Below are 25,896 nucleotides of genomic sequence, written 5' to 3' on the forward strand. Positions count from 1 at the left end.
CTTTTATGTGACTGAACTATATTGTCATATATATTTATGTATATATCTCTCACATTTTCTTTATTTGTTCATCCCTGAGGGAAACTTCCATTGTTTCTCTCTCATGACTATTTTGAATAATGCAGTGAACATGGGAGTGCAGGTATCTCTTCAACATAGTGATTTCATATCCTTCAGATATATACCCAGAAGTAGGATTGCTGAATCCTATGGTGATTTGATTTTTAACTTTTTGAGGAACATCCAAACTGTTTTCCATCATGGCTATACCAGCTCACATTCCCACCAACAGTGCACAAGGAGTCCTTTTTCTCCACATCCTCCCCAACACCTGTTCTTTTGTCTTTTTGATAATAGCCACTCTGACAGGTGTGAGGTGATATTTCACTGTGGCTTTGACTTGTGTTTCCCTGGTGATCAGTGATGTGGAGGACTGTTTCATTTACCTGCTAGCCATTTGCATCTCTTGTTTGGAAAAACGTCTTCTCAGGTCCTGTGCTCCCATATTTAAATCAGATTATTTGCCTTTTTGCTATTGAGCTGTATGTATTCCTTATTTAAATAAAAAACCACCGTTCTTTCATTTCTTCCTCCAATGATCACGCCGTTTCTCTACTCCCTTTTCAGTAACTGCTCTGTTGTCCAGTCTTTTCCTCCCATTCACCCTTGAATTCCCCGAAGTCAGGCTTTTGCCCCCATCCCTCCACCTATTACCTTCTAGTCGAGGTCACCAACAGCCTCCACAGCATTAACTTCAAGAGTCCACTCTCCGTCCTCACCTGACCCAACCTCTCAGCCACACTTGTTAATATTGATCACTCCCTTCCTCTACCGGGAAACATGTTTCTTCTCCTGGCTCCCACAGTCCCCACTCTGCTAATCACCTCCCTGCTCCGGACTACTGACGGCTCTCACTTCTCTGTGCTCACACGTCACTACTGTCCCTCAGCTCCAGGCGCGCTGGCCTGTTTATGATTCCTCAGCCATGTCAGGTGTGTTTCAGGGCCTTTGCACTTGCTATTTCTTCTGCCGCAGATGCTCTGCCATACCTGCATGAGTCTCCACTGTTCTCCTCCTGCAGGCGTTGGCTCGAATGTCCCCAGTGTTCCCCATGGCCTTTGCCTGCCCCTTGTCTCCACAACCCATGTCATCGAGTTCACTCTTTTATGTACTTGTTTCATTTATTGTCTGTCTCCACCCACTGGACTGTGAGCTCTGTGGGGGACTGGCTATCTGTTGTGTTCTCCACCACATTCCCAATGCCTGGAAAGTCACCTGCCTGATAGGTGCCCGAGAAATATTTGTTGAATGAATGATGAAACTGTTCTTGGTAACTTAGTAATGTACTTGGAGAAATACTTCAGTAGAACCACTTGGATCTCATCGCTTACATTAATAGGAGTTTCAGATTCCTAGTTTTCTTTGAGTTATATGGCTTTGGAAAAACAAGGGTGTTTGGGAAGATGGAATGCCTTTCTTATTTTGCCAACCTTTCTGTATACATAGAAACACTTCCTCAGAATGTTACATTCCAAGTATATTTTTAAAGTCTGTCTTGTAAACACAAGAGGATGCCATTTGGGGGCCAAACTGAATGACAGGGGCAGGATCAGAGAGAAGCGGCTGAGAACTGGCCTTAATGCGCCTCATTTTGATTCAGAAGCATAGTCTAAGTGCAGGTTAAGAGACTGCTGAAAATATAGCTGCCTGCCTGTCTTTGATGCCTCCTTCCTAGGTCGGGCCTTCCCATTTAGTTCCTCTTCCCCACTCACATGAGCACACGGCACATGCCTTGTACAATCCCCTCCCTCTGCCTTTTCTCAAGTAGTTTTTTCTTTCTTCAAAAATCCCTTCTCCTCTATTTCTGCTTACTGAAGTTCCTTTCCTGTCAAGGCCCAGAACAAACACAGGCTTGTCTGTGTAGCTTTTCCAGATCCTTTCCTGTCAGCACGGACTCCCCCTGTGGACTGTGCTCCTTAGAGCAGGAAGCCACACTGTGCCTCAGTTTTGCTCTGGACAGACACACAGATACACACAGACACACAGACACGCACACCCTCAGGCATAGATACACATGCACATACATAGGTATAGCACACACACACAAAAATACACACCAAATATAAGCACATTGAGGGCAGGGATTGTATTTTACTTTTCTGGAGTTTCCAACGCACACAAAATGCCCTGGACAGTGAAAGTATTCAATATAATCAGAAATGTGATAAAACGGACACAAATCCTTTTTCAATAGATAAAAGGTCATTCTTATAAATTCCCGCTGCTGGTTATTTTCCTTTTCCTCTTGTTTTGTGTCTGTTTAGACATTCTGAAGAAAAGCCCCTTGTGGACCCCATGAAGGCCTCCTGCTTAGGCCAGGGCTGAACTGTGCGCCTCGCCCAACACCATGGGTGTGATCCCGGGCGCTTGAATGTGTCCACAGGTGGAGGCTGTTCTGTTGGCAAAGCAGAAAACAGGTTAAACAACTTACAGAAGAATGTCCTGCAAGGCAGAGCTAAATTTCAACCTCACTGCTTCTCAGAAATGCTTGTCTGGTGGTTTAAGCATGATACTACACTGACACCAGGCCAGTTCTTCAATCAGAATCGACACAAGTGCCAATCTCAGAATTCAAGAAAGGAAGGTAAAACCAGTCATGGTTATTGAGGGTTATTGAGGCTTTTCTTGGGCTTTCCTGGTGGCTCAGATGGTAAGGAATCTGCCTACAATGCAGGAGACTCGGATTTGATCCCTGGGTTGGGAAGATTCCCTGGAGGAGGGAATGGCAACCCATTCCAGTTTTCTTGCCTGAAGAATCCCGTGGACAGAGGAACCTGTAGACTACAGTCATGGGGTTGCAAAGAGTTGGACATGACTAAGCAACTAACACACACAACACATTTTCTATCAATACTTTCTCCTGGTGACACAGGTCAATTCCAAGGTCATTGAACCTACTTTCCCACCTCCTTTCCTGATATTTTTGTAAGACCAGAAGAAGGGAGCACCGGAGAAGCAGATCACCGAGTCACGCAGACCTGGCCTCAGTGGCACTACTGCCTTTGCCAGCAGAAAGAATTAGGCAAATTAGACAAGGGCCACAAGCCAGCAGGGTCTTGTGGGAGCCTCACTGATGTCTGAGACATTGGGCATTGAGTCCCAGAGGAGGGAAGGTCAGCTTGATCTTGGCTGGGCTGTCCGTGGGCACCATGTGCTGGAAATCATCCATGTTGAAAAAACATATGTTAGCACTGAGAAACCCACAACTAGGATCACTCCAAAAAAAAGGAGAGAGTATTCCTATTTCATCACCTTAGGAAAAATCTAGTTATATCAAGTCTATTTTATTAAGCATAAACTAAAATGCTCTATTTGTAAGGACTCCGATAATGCTGAGTAAATAACTTGAATTTTGCCGAGTGCTGTGGAGTAAAGAAAACAACAGGCAGCTGCTGGGCACTCCAGCTGGGATGAAAGGTACTTCCAAGAGAGCATTTGCCTAACAGACTCTGCTAGCTCTGGCCTGCCAGTATTTGCATGCTACAGGGCTGGGTCCCTCTCCATTGTATACTTATTTAAAAGTAGTACTTATCTAATGACTTACATACACTCCATTAAAAAAGTGAGGGACAAAAGAGACGAAGTGGTCCAAATCAGTTTAGCAATCCAAGAGGCATAGTGGAAATCAGATATTTATGAATGCACCTCTGTAGGGGTGCAGAGTAACTTATAACAGGTAAACACTCCTTGCAACACTTTGCCACCAGCCTGATTTTGTGCCCCAAGTTACCTGACGGTAACAGGATCCTGGCTGGAGGTGAAATTTGTGCTTGGAAGCAAGGTAAATCCAGGAAATGGCCAATTATTGACTCCTCTGGATTAAGAAGGGGAATGTGTCCTAAAGAACATTACTTACTCTAGTGATCTGTGGTGATTTCTGTTGTCATGAGAGAGCATGACATTTCATCTGTCGTCTTGTAGATCTCTTCATTTCATCTGTCATCTTGTAGATCATGCATGTTTGTGTTGATCCACGTAAGTCAGGACATTCCTGAGCTCAGAGGTAGTGCTGTCTGGAGACCATATCAAAGGGCCCACAGTCCAGTCCACAGGTTGAACTTCATTTTTCCTAAAGCTTTATGTTTTTCTAGCACTTTCACAAATTCCGATTCGCCCAATACAGGTTTTTCCTCTTGCTGGCCCTTTGCTTCATTTTGCTCATATGTCAGATAAAGATGGAGATGTCACCTCTTCCAGAAGTCTTGATATAAAAGATAATGGACCTGGAAACCACAAAATATATTTAGTGTACAATTTTATTATATTGTGTATAACTCAAAATGCTAACTTTTTATAAGAGTAATGCAGTTACGAAGCAGGGTTATTGATACTGCCTTGTATCCCATGGTAATTCCTATATTTTCATTGGTCTTTTTAGGTAAGAGGCAGTGAGGACTGAGCTATAAACACAAATAACTGATACCTGGGACAGAAAGTGACAAGCATTTTAAGAGACAAATTAACAACTCTTCATGAGAGCACAGATGAGCGCATCAGTGTCTAAGAAAGAGAAACAGGAAAGACAAAAAAATAGCATGAATTGACAACTCGGAGGCAAGAATACAGAGGGACCCAGTGGGAGTAGATTTCATTAGAACTCTGGGCACCAGAGGGACAAGAGCACAGGTTAGATTAGGAAAAAAGATAGGGCTCAGATTACAGAAGGTCTTACATGTTAGATGGAGGAGTATGGACTTCAGGATAGAGGCAGTGGTGAGCAGTGATGAGAGAGACTGGAAGCGATACATCAAACAAAACTTGATGATGTCTCGAAAGAGGACATTTCAGAGAGAATAGAGAGGAGGGTGAGGCAAGAAATAACCTGAGTGCAGAAGAGACAGGAATGGACCATGAATGAAATATGAGAAACAAAGGTGAACTGGTGAGAGGAGGTGGGGGGAGGGATCAGGAGGTTTATTAGAACATGTGGTATCTTCCTGGTCCTTAGGCACTGGTTTCTGAGTAGACAACCTTGAGAAAATATTGCCCTTTTACATTCTTTCTCAATTTTGTGTGATGCTATTTTCTACTTTTAAGTATGCTCAAAAATAGCCAAAGATACAGCATTGTACTTTGAGCCAGCAAAATAAGATGATGAGTCAAACTGGTAGAGTTAATAAAAAAGAAAGCAGTGATTCATTTTTCAGGCTTGAAGAATTTCTCCTTTTCAAAAACACCAAAACAAGAAACTCTCAAGCAGATAAATTAGCAGGTGATTATTTGAATAACAAAAGGAATCTTTTCCAAAAGCTTTCCTTCAAGGATTCTTTAAATAGTAAGGACCTTGTCTTCACTCATTTAAAATGTCATTTATTTGTAGGTGTTTGATAAAACACAGAAACAAGCTTATCACATAAAGCATGATATCCCCTAGAACTACATTTTAGCCTGTGCAATATTTTTAAAAATGCTTATTTATATATGTATGAAGTAACTATCACATAAATACTCTAAGAATTTTAATGAGTATATTTTCATTTTCTGTTAGCTTTGGAAAATTAAAGCTGTAATTTTTTATTAAACATAAATGGTGAGAGTAAAATTTGCTAATTATTTTGATTACTGTCTTTTGTAGTCTCCTAATAAATAGAGTCTAGAAGTTCTTTGTGATTTTTTTCTTAAAAGTAAGCCTTTTAATAAAAAAAGCTTTTATAATGTCAGCTCTGTAAAACCCTAACAATAGCTTCCTTTTAAATCCTTAAAAGAGATAAATTTAACTGTTTTAGGCTTTTCTAGACGTTCCTAGTTTTCTTCTATAGAATGTTTTTTTAAAATTACTCTCTGCTATCCAAAAGACTTGAAAGGAAGGATTTGAACAGGTATTTATTTGTATGCCTGTGTTTATAGCAGCATTATTCACAATATCCAAAAAGTAGAAGCAACCCAATATCAGTGAGTGAATGAATAAACAAAATGGAACATTATGCACCTTTAAAAAGGATAGCATTCTGACACCTACTACAACATGGATGATCTTAAAGAAGTTATGCTAAGTGAAATAACCCAGACACAAAAAAGACAAATACTGCATGATTCCACTCATATAAGTACCTAGAGCAGTCAAATTCATAGAGATGAAAAGTAGAAATATGATTGCCAGTGGCCAGAGGAAGTGGGGAAAGGGGAGTTAGTGTTTAATGGGCAGAGTTTTAGTTTGGAAAGATGAAAAAGTTCTGGAGATGGGTGGTTGCATGGCAATATGAATGTACTTGGTATCACTGAACTATACACTTTTTCACTTTTTTGGTAAAGATGGTGAATTTGTTATGTATATTTAATCCCCCTTAAAATCCATAAGAACTCTCTGCTAAACTGTAGTTCTGTAGAAACTGTCTTAGAAAAGGACAGCAGCAGTGGCCAGTCTAAACTGCCTGGGTGTCCTTAGGGCTGTGGTTTTCCAGCCTTGATGGTTGGCCCTTCCTCAGGGGTCCTCTAGCTTTGCCCCTGCTCCCCAAGAGGAAGTGCATCTCCTTGCCGTCACGTGTTGACGCTGACCTCTGTTTCCTGGTTGATGTTGACCTCTGTTTCCCGGCAACCTTTCCTTAGAGCTATTGATGTGTTCACCTATATTCTCCACAACAAGGTGGCTTACGGTCTGCCTCTGTGTCAGTTACTTTCATGACACACTTCATTCATAGAGATCATTCTTTTCATTTTCCTCATTCTTGGCAGTCTGTGCCAGGCTTGCCTCCACGTACGTTATCCCTCTGGGGCTTTTCCACTCCTCTCAGGGCTCTGCCTGAAGGTGGTTGGGGATTAGGGTTGCTTCTCAGGGCACCCCCCCACCCCAGCCTCTAATACCTTTCTACCAACCGCTACTGGTCTGCTCACTTCCTGAGTCTATGAGACTTTATCAGAGCCTTTGCTTACTTGACACCATCTTTCCAAATCTTTAGCCCATGCCGGGACCCAAGGTTTAGAAACAGAAAAGGTTATCGATTGCTTTGTTTTCTGCCATTGTGCTATGTCATCCCTTCTCTCTAAAGGAATGAAAGCAGTGGTTGTAGCTGATTGAATGAACAAGGGTCACTGAGTCCCCAGGCAAAACACAAAACAAACACACAGAGAGCCGTTGGGGTGAGTGCTTCAAAATATTCTCTGACTCTAATGTTTCAACTCCACGGTTTAGTAGAAGTTCAGGGAGAGAAGAGGACATAAATTAGTGAGCCAAACCAAATTTGCAGATGACTAAACCTGATCCTTTGGTATCCCCAAGAGATTTATAGGATGTGAAGTGTAGCCGAGAGTTAAGAAACCAAAAATGACTGAGGGAGCAAATGAATAAACATATTCAGAGAGGCTTAGCTAAGCTGTAATCGTACAGAGAGATGATACCTCATAACCAAATTGCATTAAAAATTGTAAAATGTGATCAAGTGAACAATAACTGTCTTGCTTAAGCTGCTTTGGAAATCTAGATCTTCATATTTTAGGATAAAATGGAATATTCTTACATAGTGTTATGTGAAAATGGAACTATTTTAATTTCAGTGTTGGCTGGGTACCCAATAGAATAAATGTGCCATTTCAAAATTTGGGAAGGACGCACACACTCTGGTTTTGTGACCCTGACCCCTTCTTCACTGACAGTGTAACAAGATGGAGAGTTAGCATTTTGGAGCAAACCATGTGTTATGCTCCAAATATCATCACCTCCTAAAAAAGGCATGAAGTGTGCTTGCCTCTTTCTTCAGGCACAGAAACAGCAGCTTCCCCTGGACCTCTTTCAGGGTTTAATAAGTGTCCTCTACGCTTGGGGGGGCACAGGGAACAAGAGGCCTGATCCACACCCAAGGGAGGGGAGCCTCTGGATGGATTTCAGCAGCTGGGGAAGGAGCCCTGAGGCATCTGTCTGCATGCAGGATACCTCAGGTGTGAGATCCTCCTTGATTGTGGGGGAACCCACGAAGTCACTCCAGAAGAAGAATATTCTTTATTGTGTTTTATTTTATTACACTGGACTGAGTAAGTATTAGTAAGTAAGAAAGTAAGTATTAGTCGCTCAGTCGTGTCTGACTCTTTGCAGTCTCATGGACTGTAGCCCACCAGGCTCCTCTGTCCATGAAATTCTTTAGGCAAGAATACTGGAGTGAGTTGCCATTTTCTTCTTCGACACTGGAATAAACACATTAGTAATTCCACTTTGTGTTATGAAAGTTGAGTTGCTGACAAACTTCTTGTTATACAAAAGGCATCTGAAAGACATGGGATTTGCCCTAAATATCTTTCAGGACAGGGAAGAGTTAACTTTACCAGAATAAATTTAAAGTTTGGATGATGGGAGACAAAAATAATGTTGCCCATGAATTTTGCTTGTTCAAAATAGTACTTACATATATTAAGGTTTCAAAGAGATATACAATATCCATAGCCAACAAATATCTTTAAGTTCTTAGTATGTCAGGCAACCCTGCTAGATGCTGGGCTAGAAATTACATAGAAAGCACATTCCCATTCCTTTATCTATTGTTCATATTCTACATGTTAAAAATCATAAAATCATTATTTAGCACCCAGCATTTCGATGGGGTTAGTTTCTTCCCTGACAGAGATAACTTTTTTTTTTTTTAGTTTTGACACTTACTCTGATTTATTACAAAGTTTGTGATTTGTAAGAAAAATTTGCATTTGTTAAAGCTTAGAGACATGATAAAATGAAAAATTGAGTCAATAGCTGGATAATTTTTAGAGATGAAGTAATCAAAGCAATTGTAGACTTAGCTATTTGGTTTACATTGCACAGAATGCAAAGTCTGATAAAGTTTACTTGTGTAGGAAAAAACCACATGGGCTGCCCAGAAAGTAACTCTGCACGCCCACGTTTTATTCTTCTGAATACAAAAGCACACCCACACGGTGTGGATCTCTCTTGCTTTCTCTCCCTCTTCTTCCTCCCCCTTCTCCTCCACTTCTATTTCCCTCCCCCTCTCTCTCTTGCTCCCTCTCTCTCTTTCTCTCTCTCTCTGTCCCCTCTCTCCCCCTCTCCCTCTCCCTCTCTCTCTCCCCCCTCCTTCTTCCCCTCTCCCTCTCTTTCTCTCTCTCCCTCTCAATCTCTCTGTGTCTTTGTCTCCCTTTCTCTTTTTCTTTCCCTCTTCTTTAATCCCCCTTCCCCCCACTGTCACCATAGCTTTTTAGTCACATACTTATTTGAATCTTATCTACATGTTAGATTTCTGTGTTTCATGTCTAGAATGCTCACATCTAGGAGGGGAAAATGCAGAATGACTGTCAAGCAAATATCTCAGAATGTTCCCAGTATTGTGATTTGCTTTTAATCCCATTGTGAGGTAGGATTTTTGTCTGGAAGCTGGTATGTTCATTGATTAAGTAGCACACAGTGTGAGCCAAGAAATCTTTAGTCCCTAAACTAGCTGCATATTAAGCAGATCTGAAAGCATTGTATTGCTCTGTCAGTTTCCTGGGAGGGTGTTTCAAGCTTAAAAATTGTAGTCAATGTAAACATTTCCTGAGAAGTTAATTATTAGCATCTCCTGAAAATGGAAGGACTGGCATCATGTAAAAGAAATGAGAATGTTCAGATTAAGTAGCTTGTTTAATAAACAATGAGGTGGATCCACAAAGCAAAAAGTGTAGAAGGAGGGATAGTGATGGGAAGACAAAGTCCCTCTATGATGTATCACTAATGAGAGTGCTGATTGCCAAGAAGGTTTGCATCAGTGCAGGCACATAACAGGAAAAGGAGATATGGAGAGCTACAAGAAAGGACAAAATGGTCCAGCAGATGTTTCATGAACTGCTGTATCTTTGACCTGTGACAAATTCACCCTCCAAAAGCAAACAGAGGTCCAGAACATCTAGTGTCCAAGGTGACTTTTCAAATGCTTTGTTTATTATTTAAATGTTGAGCAGACCACTTAATTCAGGGTGACCAACAGGTTAGAATTGCTGCAGACTCCCTCCTGTCTGAGTAGTTTTGTTAGCATCTTTGAGGGATGACATGAGAATATAATCAGCTCAAGGGGTATTGCTCTGGGTGATTTGCATTCTGCAGACTTCCTGGTACTTTCTGTCCTCTAGCACAGTAACCAGCATATCCTACAGAGGTGTGAAGTGTCTAATAATTAGGCCTCTTCATTTTAGATGTGATTTGTTATGTCCAAGCCATTTTAGTGTTAAGAATATAATTTATTGTGATGCCATTTTCAAGGGAGCTGCCCCAAGTCCCCATTTGGCCGACAATAGGAGAGGGATGTAAACAGATCCATCCGATCAATGTTCATTGTTTCCCCTTCAGCTAAATCCTTTGAACAGACCTAGGAAGTTGATATTTTAAAAGCCTAGTTTTCTATAAATCTAATGGCCCCCAACTCAGGATCATTTTAAATATTTTTTAGAGTTCTACAACCTGTTATATGCATTTTGAAAAGTCTAATTTAAAAATCTAAATGGAAATTGTTATCTGTACATAATTATATAATAAATTTGATTTGCTTTGGAAATAAAATTTTTTGAAACATTCAGACTGAAAAAAATAATGAAAGGGGTCTTTGATTTACAAGGTTGGTAACTATGGTTTAGTCAGCCTCAGTTTACAGCTAGTGTTGTTGCTAACGTGGTGGACAGAATAACAGCCCTCCCCAAAATGTCTTTGTTCTAACCCCTGGAACCTCTGACTGTGTTGTTTCATGGCAAGGGGGAAGTAAGATTGCAGATGGAATTAGAGCTGCTGATCAACTGACCTTGAGAAGGAAGCTTATCCTGAGTTATCAGGGTGGCCCGATATAATCACAGGAGTCCTTTTAAGTGAAAGAGAGAAGTTGGAGGGTCGAGTCAGAGAGAGATTTGAGGATGCTATGCTGTTATGAAGATAGACAAAGGGGCCAGAGCCAAGGAAGGCAGACAGTTTCTTGAAGCTGGAAAAGGAAAGTAAAGGATTCTTTTCTAGAGCCTCCAGAAGAGGCCAAGCCCAGCTAAAACCTTTATTTTAGCCCAGTGAGACCTATATTTTGAAATTCTGGCCTTCAGAACTATAAGGTAATAAATTTGTGTTGTTTTAAGCCATCAAGTTTGTGGCAATTTGTTATAGCAACAATGAGAAACTAATGCATTTAGTGTAATATTTTTCTGGATTTTGTTCATTTACTTTTTAAAATTTATTTTTAATAGAGGATAATTGCTTTATAATGTTATGTTGGTTTTTGCCATATAATAATGTGAATCAATCATTTGTTGCTGTTATTCAGTTGCTAAGTCATGTCCGACTCTTTCCAACCCCATGAACCACAGCACACCAGGCTTCGCTGAATCAGCCATAAGAATACTTATGTCACCTCTCTCTTGAACTTCCCTCCCGCTCCCTACCCCATCCCATCTCTCTAGGTCATTACAAAGTACCAGGTTGAGCTCCTGCTGTTATATAGCTTCTTTCCACAAGCTATCTATTTCACCTGTGATTAGGTATATGTTTCAGTGCTATTTTGGTCATTTAAATAAACCAGTTAACATGAGTACCATGGCATACAGATAACTGTGCAGGGACGTTGTACAAGTATAGAGGAAGTAGGATAAATCCAGACTCCTTACTGTTGTCTCAGCGTCTGCATCATCTGCCCCTCCTGCACTCCAGCCTTACCTTCTGTTCCTTCTCGGCAGTTCTGACTCCAGCACCTCCAGCTTTTGGTCAGCTCCTTAGACTTCCTGCCCTGTTGCTTGGTTCTTGGTTCTTGTTGCTTCCTCTGCCTTGAATGCCTTTTTCCAAATCCCCCTACAGCTGATTTCTTTTCATCCTTCAGGCCTTAGCGTAACCTGTGCTGTGTTACCAGAACACTCTATCTTGGACAACTCCAGATCTCAGTGGCTTAAAACAATAACATTTATTTGTTCCTGGAGTCACAGACCCGGGTAGTTGATGTGTGTGGGAATCGGTGATAAGAATGGGAACTCCCATGGGACTTCCCTGGCAGTCCAGTGGTTAAGACTCTGCACTTCCATTGTAGGAGGCACAGATTTGGTCCCTGGTTGGGGAACTAGGATCCCACATGCCACATGGGCAGCCAAAAAAAAAAAAAAATTAAAAAAAAAAAAGAACAGGGACTTGCCAGGGTCCAGCCTCGGCAGGATCCAGGGGGCACCCTCAGGATGAACGGCATCGGCGAGAGAGAAGACACGTGAGACCAGCCTTGATAGGGAGTGGGCAAAGGGAGTGGGCAGCCTTCCTATGTGCCCAGATGGAAAACTCACCGCCTGAGTGACTAATTGCCTGGCTCTGCCCCTTCTCAGAGATGCTTCCTATCACATCCCTAAGCAAGTCTGCCTTGTTAGTCTCATGATGATTCCTTATTTATTTTCTCCACCATACTTTATCCTTAATAATTTATTTGCCTCTTTGTTAATTGTGTTCTTTCCACAATCCCAGAGCTGTGTGAAGATAGAGATCATTTGTTTTGTCACAACCATATGCACAGCACTTGGCAATACTGTGTCCTGCAGAATAGCTTACCAATCAATAATGGTTAATAAATGTGTGATGAATGGATGAGCCAAGGACCCAATGAATGGATGAAAACAGAGCCTTTATCTAGAAGATACCCACTATTGCAGCAAAGACAGAATAGTTCATGTTCTTTTATAATAATCAATTTTAAGAAGCCACCAAAATACTTGAATTAAAAACAGTAGACCTGGTATTGAGGAGGGCATGGCAACCCACTGCAGTGTTCTTGCCTGGAGAATCCCCATGGAAAGAAGAGCCTGGTGGGCTTCAGTCCATGGGATTGTGAAGAGCTGGACATGACTCAGTGACTAAGCACAGCACAGCACAGACCTTGTACTCGGGTTCAGAAAAGTGGTTGGAATGACACTGCTCTTTTGGTGAAGTTCAGTTCTGCAGCGGAGCAGACTAGTGCTCTGCCTTTATTTTGGTTAATACTACCGCTATATTTCTGAGTGAGCTTCAGACCCTTCAGACACCCTCCTAATTCACTCCATCCCCACCCATCTCTACTTGCAGAAGCCAAACCACTTACTCCTCCCCTCCTCTCCTCTGCCAGTATCCTCACAGTGGCCTAGGGGATGGAAGCATGCCATTTCAGATGGCTGAGGTTTTCCTCAGTCTTTCTTTTGTTCTCCCTTCCTATGTCCTTTCCTGACTTAGCATGCACCAGGAGAATATGACAGTCCAGGAGACAGAATGCCCAACCTAGGGCTTCCCTCTTGCAGTGTGATGCTACAGGCTCCAAGGAAGGATGCTGTGGTGTGTTGGCTGCTTTGCTAGGAAGCCTGAGCTGTTGCCTGTCTCTTGGATGGGGACACAGGAAGTCCACCCTATCTTGCTCGTTTGTGCTGCTCTGGCTCTGACATGGCTCCTGATTGCCCAGGCTTTATGGCATGTAGCGGAGTGATGGGGCCAGAGTGCTGCTCCCTGAAATCACTGGCTGGGCAGGATGCTCCCTACCACGCATGGGTTTCTCCCATCTCTCCATTCATCTCCTCTCGTCCATGGGGCAGGTGTACGGCATTTGCAGGGTAGAGGACCAGGGACTTGTGGTTGGAGTCATTCCTGTGAAGAGTACAATGTGTATTTACTTCACTTTCCTCCCCTCGCTTTGATTTTTTGTACGGATGAAGTACATTAAAATAAACATGAAAGTCAAGGATGTGTCCAAAGATGAAGCAACAGAGATGATCAGGAATAGGAAAAAAAATGGGAAACAACTTAAACGTTCACATAAGGGAGTAGATAAAAATGAATTATGGTATATCCATATAACGAGATACTAGAAAGTCATTAAAATTGATCCTGTAGAAGATTATTAAGTGACACGCAATCATGTTCACATTTAATTTTTAAAAATCAGGCTATAAAATAAGGGCCACCAGGTGATCCCATTTTTTCCAATTAAATTTTTTTTATTGTTTAATATATAAATAACAAAAAGAATGAAGATCTAAATGGGGTGGCTGTTGTATAAATGTGATGATAGGTAAAATTTTCTTTTATTCTTAGTACCCAATGGTATTTTTAAATTTTTCTATAATTATGTTATATTATATTAATGTATTAATATAATATATAATATATAATATATTATATGTTAATTATATTATGTTCCTTTGTAAAGGGACATAAACATCTAAAATGTGATTTTACAAATTAGATGGCTAAGTTCCCAAATGAACACTTGTTTCTAAAAAATGGCTGTTGACAGAAGACTTAGAGAGCAAGTCATTGAAGTGCAATGAAAAAGCCCGATAACCCTGCTTTCCTGTTGTTCCCCAGCCTCGTCCTAGCCCCTGCTGCTCACTTTCCCTCCCACCCATGCACACTAAGTGCTGAGGCTTCCTTGGCATCTGGAGTGGCTCCATCTCCGATCACCACACCCTCCATCCCATTCCCACCACCGTGGCCTTAGTGTAGCCCTTTGTCATCTTCTGATGGGACTTGCCTCCAGGCCTTGGCTCACACTGTTCTGCGTAATGCTACCCTATCCTGACAGCCCGGCCAAGGCGGACCCATCTCAGGAGACTCAAAGGTCACACATTCTCTGACTCTTCCTGACCATCTCCACTTCTGTTCCCAGACTCAACCCTTCTTTATGCCTCACTCTTTGTTCTGAACTCTCTTATGGAAGCTTTCAATCTCTGCTGCGTTTCTCTCTTTAAAAAAAAAAAAAAAAAGAACACTTTATTGAGGCATGATTAACATGTAAAAACTGTGCATGTTGGATGTATACAATTTTATGAGTTTGGGGATAAGTATACAACCCCTGAAACCATTACCACCAAGGCCAGTATCATATCCATCACCCCCCAAAGTCTCCTCCCATCGCCTTATCATCATCATTATTATTACTTTCTATTGCCCTTCTTGACACTTTGTATCAGGTATTTTATACTTCCCCTGTGGTAATTGATGTGATCCTTGCAACATGTACAGGAGGGTTATAGCCCCACTTTACAAATGAGAAAACAGAGGCAGAGAGAAGTTAAGTAACTTGTCCAAGGCACCACAGGTAGAAACTGACAAGCCTGGAGTCATCCTGAGGTAGTACAGCTCAGCATCTCTACACTCAACATATTTATATCCTGCTGTTTCTCATATTTATGAGATCTTTCACATGTCTGTCTTCTTCCACCATATTGTAGGGGAGGAATCATGTTTTAAATGCATCTTTATTTTGTTTGATGCCAAGCCTGGGATGGTATAAAGCAATCTCATCGTAAATATTGACTCTTTATACAACGTGTTTATTGAGCCTTTGCCATATGCCAGGCATTGTTTTAAGCACCTGAAATACATAAATAACAAAGCTATCAAGATTTCTGCCCTCAGTGGGAAGCAGAGCAGTGACTTAGATTCCAGTAAAAATGTCAAGGGCAAGTTGGGTGAATGATTCAGGTGTTATTTACATGACATTTTTACTTCTTCTGTATCCATGCTTCACTACATTACATGTTAAATTGGAGGTATAATTTGAGGCAATGCATTGATGGAAATCGATATAAATCCTTCCTTTGTCACATGAGAGCTCTGTAACTGATCAAGTGATAGAGATCTGTCAGTGGTCACATGGTGTCTGCCTGATGCGTCTTGATGCTTTGAAACTATTTTTTTTGAAAGTTCAGTGCATATCTGAAAATCTCATCTTTTTCTCATTTCTTTATGTTCTTCTTTCTTGCTCACATTTTTACTTTTTTCTGTTTTTCTCCTCTCAAAACCATCTCAAAGCCTCTTGCTGCTTCCTCCCACACTCTCTGCCAGTCCCTTCTTACTTTTCTTCTCCCTCTAACTTCCCAAATGTACATCTTTGAACAGTTGATCAAAACTCATGAAGAGAATATGATTTTCTCTTTCAAGAGGTGAGTCAAAAATGGCAAGGCATTGATCTGATCAAAATTTGTGTCATCGGCAACTATACATTCATTTGAGTGCAGAAGAAAGAAGAAAGGCTAGCTCTAGAGGTCAGAATAATCTCATGAGGTAGACTTTATTTCTGTTTTGTTAATAACAAAGCAGAGGGACTTCCCTGACTGTCCAGTAGTTAAAGTGGTTAAGACTCTGCACTTCCAATGCAGGGGGCATGGGATCGATTCCTGGTCAGGGAACTAAGATATTGAATGCCGAGTGGTGCAGCCAAAAAATTAAAATAAAAAAAGCAGAGATTCAAAAGGATTAATTGTCTAAAGTCATGTGTTTGTGGGCTCAGTTGCTCACTGGTGTCTGACTCTTTGCGACCCCATGGACTATAGCCCACCTGACTCCTCTGTCCATGGAATTTTCCAGGCAAGAATACTAGAGTGGGCTGCCATTTCCTACTCCAAGGGGAATCTTCCCAATCCAAGGATCAAACCCACATTTCCTGCATCCCCTGAATTGGCATGTGGATTCTTGTCTTAAGTCACCAAGTAATAAAGATCATGTTAAGTTCTTCTATACTGTGTTGTTTACCACCTTATACAGAGGGGAGTTCTGAGAAAAAACTTGCTTTTGCTGCTTAGGGGATGTATTTTTCTGGGGTCTCATGTATTAAAAATGAAATTGAGATATTAAGAAACTCAGACTATTCCGAAATAATGGCATTATTTTAAAACAAATGGAGCCTTACAGGAATAGAAATAACCTATTATACTTGCAAAGCACTAAGTTAAAAATGTACCACCAGAATATACTGTTTCTTCATTTCCCCTCTCTACACTCCAGCCTCCAGGATTGAAAATTACTCATTCTTTAGAGCATACATTAAATTCAGATGTTCATAGCGTGACCAAAGAAAAGCCTCTGCACTTATCAATAGTTTTCCCTGTATCTTGAGCAATCACACAGCCCAGATTTCCAGAACATTATCTTAATCTTTCACAGATACTTTGTCAAGCTCTGTTCTAAAAATATGGTCAGTATTCCTGTATCTCTGTTAGTCCACTTGCAGTTGAACTTGAGCATCCACTCCATCGGCTCACAGGTCACCAAAGACCCGCTCACCACCAAGGTCAAGTGTTTTGCTCAGTCCTAGTGCTTTTCAGCCTTCCTGAGATATACGCAGTTGCTGGGTTAATGCTTGCCTTCAGGTTCCTCTCTTCTCCCAGGAACAAATCTTTACAGTTTAGGAAGGATTAGAGGAGAAATATCCAAGACCCTAGCCTCTTATTTGAGAATGTGAACCCAAACTGGAAGGATCTCCAGGAAACAGAGGGCCTATGGACTAGTGAGAAAATGTTCACAAAGCAGGTGGGGCAGATGATTTGCTGGTTGAGCTCCCAGAGATGTCAGCTCAGTCTCAGGGTAATGCCATTGCAACCCTGGCCCCCCCGGAGGCTCCCTGTAGCACCCTACTGGCTGCTAACGTGGGGCAGCGCCTCATCTAAGTGACCAACACACTCCGGGAAAGCAGCGGATTTAGAGAAGTGCTGTCCTGAGGACCATGATACTTGGCCAGCCAGAAAGCAAAGATTAAGCCTCCTAAACACTCATTGATTCCCACAATGCTCCACTTAGGAAAGTTTCTCCCAGGAACTCTTATTGGTACCTTGATTTTTCATCTCTCCCTCCTCTCCCTTCTGGCTCTTCATGACCATACTCTTACTTCCTCTAGGGCAGAGGGGGTCTTAAAGTAGTCTATGGAACATAGCTCACTGTGGGTGTTTATCATTTTTAGAAATTGTATTCAATGTAAGAGGTCCTCAAGGTCACAGAATCTCAACATTCTGTCTGAGGAGGTGCCACTCCCTATTCGATTATAGAGTCTTTCTGCCTAGTGTCTTCTTGGAATCCTTTTTTTTTTGTCCCCTGTTCAATATATAAACTTGAACTTGCCAGTGTATAAACTAATGTTAACATTAGCCTGGGACAATTCCACTTCTGGTCATATATCCAAAAGAATTAAAAGGAGAATCTCAAAGAGTTATCTGTATACCCATGTTCAGAGAAGCATTATTCACAATAGCCAAAAAGAGGAGACAGCCCAAGTGCCCATCAATGCATGAATGGATAAACAGAATGTGGTATATACACACAATGGAATGTTATTGAGACTCAGAAATGAATGAACTTCTGGTACATGCTACAACATGGATCAACCTTGAGGATATTATGCTAAGTGAAATTAGCCAGTCACCAAAACATAAATATTGTATGACTCCACTTATATGAGATGCCTAAAATAGTCTAATTCTCAAATATACAAAATAGAATGGAGATTGCTAGAGGCTGGGGAAAGAGGGAAAGGAGGAATCGTTTAATGGGTATAGAGTTTTAGTTTTGAAAGATAAGAAGAATTCTGGAGATGGGTTACACAACAGTGCAATGCACTTAATATTATGGAAATGTACGCTTATGAGTGGTTGAGATGGCAAATTTTATGGTATTTTGACACAATTAAAAATAAAATACAATTTTAAAAGTCCAGTGGCTCAGCAGTAAAGAATCTGCCTGAGATGGAGGAAACACGAGTTCAGTCCCTGGATTGGGAAGATCCCTTGGAGAAGAAAATGACAACCCACTCCAGTATTCTTGCCTGGGAAATCCCATGGACAGAGGAGCCTGGCAGGCTATAGGAGAAATACCCAAGACCCTAGCCTCTTATTTGAGAATGCGACCCCAAACTGGAAGAATCCCCAGGAAATAGAGGGCCTGTGAACTAATGAGAAAATGTTCACAAAGCAAGTGAAGCAGATGATTTGCTGGTTGAGCTCATTTCAAAGAATCAGACACTATTCATTTCAAAGAATCAGATGCATCTTAGTGACAAAACAGCAGCAAACCTAGGAAGATGAATTGGGAAGTTACACCACCACCACTAATGATAATAACAAAAATTCATATAATTCACTGTCAACTTATATTTCTTAGTAGTTACTCTATACAGTATACCTGAGCTGAGAGCCAAGAAGGATATTAACATGAATACAGCGTGTTTCTTAACCCCAAGGAGATGCTGGTATGGTCCAAGAGATGAGACATGCACAGAGTATTTTTTTTAATTTGGCCACACCAGGTTTTAGTTGTTACACGCTGCATCTTCGATCTTCATTGAGGCACATGGGACCTGGTTTCCTGACCAGGGATTGAACCCAGACCCCCTACATTGGGGGCTTGGAGTCTTAGCTACTGGACCAGGAGGGAAGCCCCCAGAATATTAATTGAATGAATATGCCAAGATTGCAAGTTTACATTAGGTGCAGGGTAGAACATTTGAGGTTCACCTAAGGTGAACTGAAAAGAACAGGTGGGAATCTAAAGCCAAAAGAAACAGTTTTTTTAAAAAATTGCCTGCACTTGTATTAAAGAATGAATTATTAAGTCTCTATGGCTCTTTATTTTTCTGAGTTCTTATAAACTGTTCTGAGATGGAATAATTCCAGGCCTCCCCTCTGTAAAGTGTCACTTGATTAAACCGACATTGTGCTTTATATGGACAAGACAGCTCTAAGTATCAAACCCCTCAGAGGTTTTAAACACCAGCCTTCTCAATATAAAAGAGCCAACCTTCCTATAATTTAGCATTCAATTGTGAAAATATTGTATGATTTCCTCAATTCTTATGAAATTATTTTTATCCTGTTCTTAGAGAACAAAGCCATAGATTTATTTCACCTTTTTTGACTACTTCAGTAACTATGCATGCTTCTAATTTAAGGATCTTCCCATAGACAAAGTGTTTTCCTTTGTGATGGGAAACCTGGAAGAGGGAATATGTCAAAATTGCTGGCCAGGCATGCTGATTTTGATCTGATCTATCTTTCTCAGCACTGGCAGGCCAACATAAAGATTGCAATTTCCCTCCTGTATAATCCTAGGAAGCCGATTGCTGAATCCTAAGAGTCCTAACTTCAGGCTGAAGGTGAAAGTAATTCCTTCAGGGAGTAATGTCTAGGTCCAGTCTGCAGAATTAAGCTGATAAGCGATGACATTGCATTAGGAGGTTACAATAATAGGATCACCTTAAATTAAGCTCCCTGAATGAATAAAATAAACCTATTACTCTGAACTTCACTTCAGCCTTGTAAAATGCCTGGCACATCAGAGGTTCTGGAAAAAAATGTCAAATAGATGACATGAAAAGGCAGTATTTTGATAGCACAGTAATATTTTTGAGGGTTATCATATATGATTCATTTTTCTTAATTTAAAATTTACTTACTTCTCACTTTGTCCTGGACACTATTTTAGGTGGTATAGCTGTGAAGAAAAGATAAAAGATCTTTGTCCTTAAGAATCTTACCTTCAAATTGAGGAGACAGATGATTTTTTTTTTTAAATTATGAGAATGTCAAAGAGAAGAGATAAAGCAGGCAGGGATTTCTGAAACATAGTGGTGGGTGTTAAAATATTGGATAGGGTGGACTATACATGAATTATGAAATTTCTAAAAATTTAAACACGTAAAAGATTACTATATTTAACACCATTTAATCAGTATAATGCAAAGACCATGTGTGGGGATAGGAGGAAACCGGGTTCCAGGCCTTGCTTTCATTCATGAGTAAGTTATTCACTCCTCTGGACTCAGTACATAGCTGTCAGATGTGCATTTTGGACATTTTCACTCCAAATCTCTTTCAGCTCTAAAATTCTGTAAGAATGTTTCTTTAATAATGTAGAAGACCCTTCAGGATCTTTCAGTTCCCTGGAATTGTCAATATGAAAATCAATTACTATCAAACACATTTTATTGGTGCTTTCTGGTCATTTGGATTTTGGATAAATAGGAATATTTGCCATATATAGTTGTTGTTGTTCAGTTGCCCAGTTGTGTCCGACTCTTTGTGATCCCACGGACTGTAGCACGCCAGGCCTCCCTGTCCCTCACCATCTCCTGAAGTTTGCCCAAATCCATGTCCATTGCATCAGTGATGCCATCCAGTCATCTCATCCTCTGATGCCCTCTTCTCCTTCTGCCTTCTCCCAGTCTTTCCCAGCATCAAGGACTTTTCATAATGAAATCAGGTTGCTGTGGTCTGAATGTTTATGTTCTGCCCAAACTCACATATTGGAATCCTAACATCAGTGTAATGGCATTAGGAGGTGGGGTCTTTGGAAAGTAATTAGGGCATGAGGGTAGATCCCTTCTGAATGGGCCTAATGCCGTCAGAGGTCCCTAGCCCTTTCTGTCACGTGAGGATGTAATGAAATGTCTACAACCCTCACCCAACCAAGCTGGCACCCTGATCTGGGACTTCCAGTCTCCAGAATGGTGAGAAACAAATTTCTGTTCTTTCTAAGCTATCCCGTGGGTATTTTGTTATAGCTGCCAGGATGGCCTAAGACACAGGTATTATAAGATGTTCACCAGTTATAAAATTGTCATATTTTTGTAATCATTTTTTTTCTATAATTTCAGGTAAGGCAATTTGACTCCTTCCATTGAAATAAATAGAGAGCCATTTATGTAGTATGAGGTGATTATAGTGCATTTTACTACAATTTAGTAGTGGAAAAACCCAGTTAAAATTACATATTCACTATGACACCAATTTTATGACACAATTCAATATCCTTAGAAATTGTCAGAGGAGATGAGGTTATTCGAAATGCTGAGATTACCCGGTATAAACTAACCTACAGCCTACTTGTTACAGATCTGTGGCATCTTTATGCTAAAAGCTGGTTTCTAGTCAAAGCTGCTTGACTAGAGCTCCTGCTCTCAGTGTGGTATCTTAACTTTACTGAACTCATACAAAGAAATGTGATTTTTGCCACAATGTTCAGATTACACTTTTAACTTGCCAAAACAAAGAGCTCAGCTTTCATGGAGTATAACGTTCCACTAGATAAACTTGCTATATTCTTCTTCTGTCTCTCTCTCTCTCTTTTTTTCTTTTTTGGTGTGTTTAGGAGTTTGATGGGTTAGGGAAGGTTGGAAAAGGTAGAGAATCATGTGGTCCCTGGAGCTCTGTAAGCAATTATTTCCCCTGCTGATAAAAAGTGTTTTGTTGCTATAAAAAGTGGTGTAGGTAGCCCCAAAATAGGTTTTGATTTGGTCATTGTACTGGAGTTCTGGGAAAACAGACTGTTCTTTTGAATTTCTAAACAATAATAATTTGTTTCAGACATTTGCACTGTTCATGATAAGTAGCACAACTTGATAAGAAATCCTTGCATTGGCAGAGCATTTGTAGAAAAATCACAACACAGATAATGAGAATAGTTATGTTTAAATTAAATTAAGTGGGCACCAAGGGACAGGAGTAAATAGGGAAGGAGGAAGTAATTGAAACAACAAATAGTCTGAGGCATAGAAATGAAAATGTGTGTAAACTCTGCAAATTTTAAAGTCATTTGGGTGCCATAAGCTATGTTATTAATTTCTCTGGAGTTTTGAATAGGTGCAGCTAATGAGTTAATGAAAGGACCATGGAAAGAAATCAACACATGCACTAATATGGGGAAGAACTTTCTTAGCATATGCCACAATGGGACCAAAGGATATTTCCCAGATTCTTGCTACTCAAAGTGTGGTCCGCGGACCAGCAGTATTTAGCATCCTGGGAGAGTCACAGAAATGCAGAACCTCAGCCCAGTTCTAGACTGAGAATTCTAGACCTACTGAATCAAAATCTGCAGAATAACGTTGCCAGGTGATATATATGCACACCGAAGTTTAAGAAGCACTGCCCTAGAGTTGTTTTAACAGTTCATTCATTCATTCAGCAAACATTTTGGGGAAGCCCCTTCCATGTTCTAGAAAGGAGAGTAGACAATAGGAATGCATGGTCCCTGCACTCAAGGAACACATAATTAGAGTGGCATAAATTAAAAATTAGGCTTTGCAGTTGGCTCTGGGCTGTCAGGGTGGGGAATGTAGATAATGCCTCAGGGTTAGCTCGGGGCACACAAGTGTTGGTGGTATGTTTACTGCTAACTGAAGGCAGAAGAGAATGTGTCTAGCCTTGAAACATTGAGTTTTGAGGCACCTGTGGAATCTGCAGGTGGAAATGTCTAATTAACTGGCAGTTGGAGTTGAACGCAGGGGTCAGCAAACTGTGACTGCGTAGACCAAATCCTGCCTCCTCTTTGTTTGGCAAATAAAGTTTCATTGACATACAGTCAGTCACATTGGTTTACACATTGTTTACGGCTGCTTTCACCACCCTATGAGGGCAGAGTTGAGTAGGTGCCTCAGAGAGCAGACACCAAGTGGCACCAAAGTCTAAAATACTTTGTCTCAAGTCTTTTACAGGAAAAGTTTGCTGAGTCCTATTTTGGAGCACAGTGGAGAGGTCTGCGTTAGAGACAGCCATGTGGAGTTCACAGCAGCCAAGAGCATAGATGAAGACCACCCTAGGAGTTGTCAGTGTGAAAAAAGGGGGCAGGATCAGAGCCCTGAGACAGACACTGCTTCAGGTGCTTTGTGTACTCAGGGTAGCTCTCCTGCCTTTCAGATTTTTTCTTTCTTTCCTTTTTGATAACTTTTTTTAGCAGTTTTATTTGTGTGAGTATGTGTATGTGTGTGTGTGATGGGTACCTTGGCACTTGCAAATGTATTAAGCCAAGAAACTTGCATTAGTTCAGAGACCTGTCCTGTAGGTAATTTATGACCCTAATAATTCAGCAGATTCTATAAGGCAACAAATAATGCTTACCTTTCTATGAAAGCTGTGAACAGGTGAAGTGCTCAGTTGTGCCCAGCTCTTTGTGATCCCAAGGACTGTAGCCTACCAGGCTCATCCATCCATGGAATTTTCCAGGCAAGAGTACTGGAGTGGGTTGCCATTTGCTTCTCCAGGGGATCTTCCCCACCCAGGGATCGAACCCAGGTCTCCCGCATTGCAGGCAGACGCTTTACCGTCTGAGCCACCAGGGAAGTTATGAAAGCTGCAAGGAACATAATAGTTTGGGCTTAATAACAGAGAAGAATGTCATCATCTCATGAAATAAAAAGGAAAATTTTCGTTTCCTTATAACTCTGTCTTGCCTGACCCCTGTGGCTGGCATGGCTGTGTAGAGATGCTCACAGCTCCTGCAAGGCCCCTGTTCTCTTAATCTGGTCCCCAAACCACATGGCCACAAGCTGACATGTTGTCTGTGCTTCACCAGGCTATTATTCCCCACCGTATACACGAAAGTGTATCAGACAGAGGGGAGCTATGAGGTCAAGCAGGATGCTGCTGGAGCCAGGAAGTAGTTCAAGGCATAAAAAGGGAACTGTGTGTGTGAAGTCTGCCAATGTAAAAGCCATTCAGTGCCATGAACTCTTATGTACTGCTCAGGAGCTGTGCATGAAACATTTTACATGGAATCACTGAAAACAGTCAAGGACTCAAGCCTCAGTTCTTAGCCCACCTTTATTAGATAAACAACACAGATAGTGTTAAGTCCTGGACTCTGAGCAGAGGCTGAGTTGAGGCGAGGAGGAGCGAAAGAGCACAGGTGGCAGTCAGCCTAGCATCCTCCCATCAGTGCAGAAATCCTCTGATTACCTTTTTTTCATACCGGAGCGAAGGTAGTCCTTGTACTCCCCAGTGCCAGACATGGTGTATAGTGCCAGACATGGTGTATAGTGCCTTCACAGGCACCCTCTAGTTTATCATCCCTGTGAACACAATTCAGGTAGAACGGAGCTGCAAAAATTGTTGATTTCGCTTTGAGGTGTAAGGTGGTCACTTCTGAGAAGCCCCAGGAGTCTTTGGATAAATCTATAGTTGCAGATTGCAGTTCCCCATTAGAGGTGCTGATTCCATCTCCCTTTCCACAGAACGACTTTATTTTCAGCCTTTCTCTCCAGTCCTTATGAGGGCCCAAAGCTGTCTGTTCACAATATTGAGTGTTGGGGTTTTCTTACAAGGCCACAGTTCATCTGGGCGTTTGTTTACTCTGGAACCGAGTGGTACCAAACTCTTCATCGCATCTCGCCTTCTCAGGGTGAATGAGCCAGTGTTGAAAGGCTCAGTTCCTTTGAGCAGCCTCTCCTCCCTCTGCTGCCCCTCCTGGGCCCTGCCCCAACTGCAGTCAGTTATTTCTGTATTTTTGTGCCTCTCCACTAGAGGATTAAGTAGAGGATTGATGAGTGGAATGACAGGCATCAGTATTTAGTGAGGACCTGCGCTCATGAACCCTCCCCGGCCCCTGTGGGTAGGTCCTATAGATTTCTCTATTAAAGAGGAAGTAATGGAGATTTCGATGGACACGAGTTTGAGTAAGCTCCAGGAGTTGGTGATGGACAGGGAGACCTGGCGTGCTGCGATTCATGGGGTTGCAAAGAGTCGGACATGACTGAGCGACTGAACTGAACTGAATGGAGATTTAGAGACATTAAGTCATTCCCTAAAGTTACAGCCAGAAAGTGCTAGAACTGCTTGAGAACCACACCTCCTGTGTTAGCGGGCTCTTCACCACCACACCCATCACCAAACCTTATACATTAGAGACTGGAGTCCCAGAGCCACCAAACTGTGACTTCTGAATCTTGCACTTTTTGCCTCTGGAAAGAGAGTTATTTGTCATTCCCCTTCCCTGTGGACTAGATACATTGCTAACCAGGGTGGCAGAACCCTGCCATTGTGCATAGCAAGGGCATCCTCCCAAAGGCTTGCCAGTGAGGCTTTGGGCTGGCAACCCATAGATCTGTGACTGTACCCTTTCTACAACTTTATTATAAAAAATTCTCTTTATTGAAAGAAGTAAAATCAAATAAATATTAAAGAAACATCAAAGCCAACAGAACAATTTCTAGGATGTGGCAACTTTCCTCACTACCATCTAACAACCAGTGGGAATCCAGACCCTACTTGGGGCAGCAATGGTAATGATGGTTCCCAGGTGTTAACCTGTCAACCAGACTGTCCTGCCACACCTAGATATGCATTTCCTTGGGAGTCTTTCCTTCCTGAAGGGTCTCTTTCTCTTTCCTCTAGTCTCTCGGAGTTGTTCCTCTGGGCCTT

General features: G+C 41.5%; 1 protein-coding gene and 1 long non-coding RNA gene across 4 annotated transcripts in view; one reads left to right on the forward strand and one right to left on the reverse strand.

Annotated features, from left to right (window-relative positions):
• Positions 1-25,896, forward strand: part of CHN2 (chimerin 2) — a 321,944-nt gene that overhangs the window by 94,583 nt on the left and 201,465 nt on the right. The gene's annotated exons all lie outside the window — the stretch shown is intronic.
• On the reverse strand, positions 2,145-11,852 carry LOC110136664 (uncharacterized). Of its 2 annotated transcripts, none has more exons than XR_011487818.1 (3): positions 11,654-11,852; positions 3,917-4,283; positions 2,145-2,455 (listed from the first exon to the last, which is right to left on the reverse strand). It is a non-coding gene; the product is annotated as an uncharacterized lncRNA (long non-coding RNA). The 2 variants fall into 2 exon arrangements; XR_002313695.2 differs by lacking the exon at positions 11,654-11,852 and adding an exon at positions 6,112-6,554.

Source organism: Odocoileus virginianus, chromosome 1 (assembly GCF_023699985.2).
Source record: "Odocoileus virginianus isolate 20LAN1187 ecotype Illinois chromosome 1, Ovbor_1.2, whole genome shotgun sequence".
Classification (NCBI taxonomy): domain Eukaryota; kingdom Metazoa; phylum Chordata; class Mammalia; order Artiodactyla; family Cervidae; genus Odocoileus; species Odocoileus virginianus.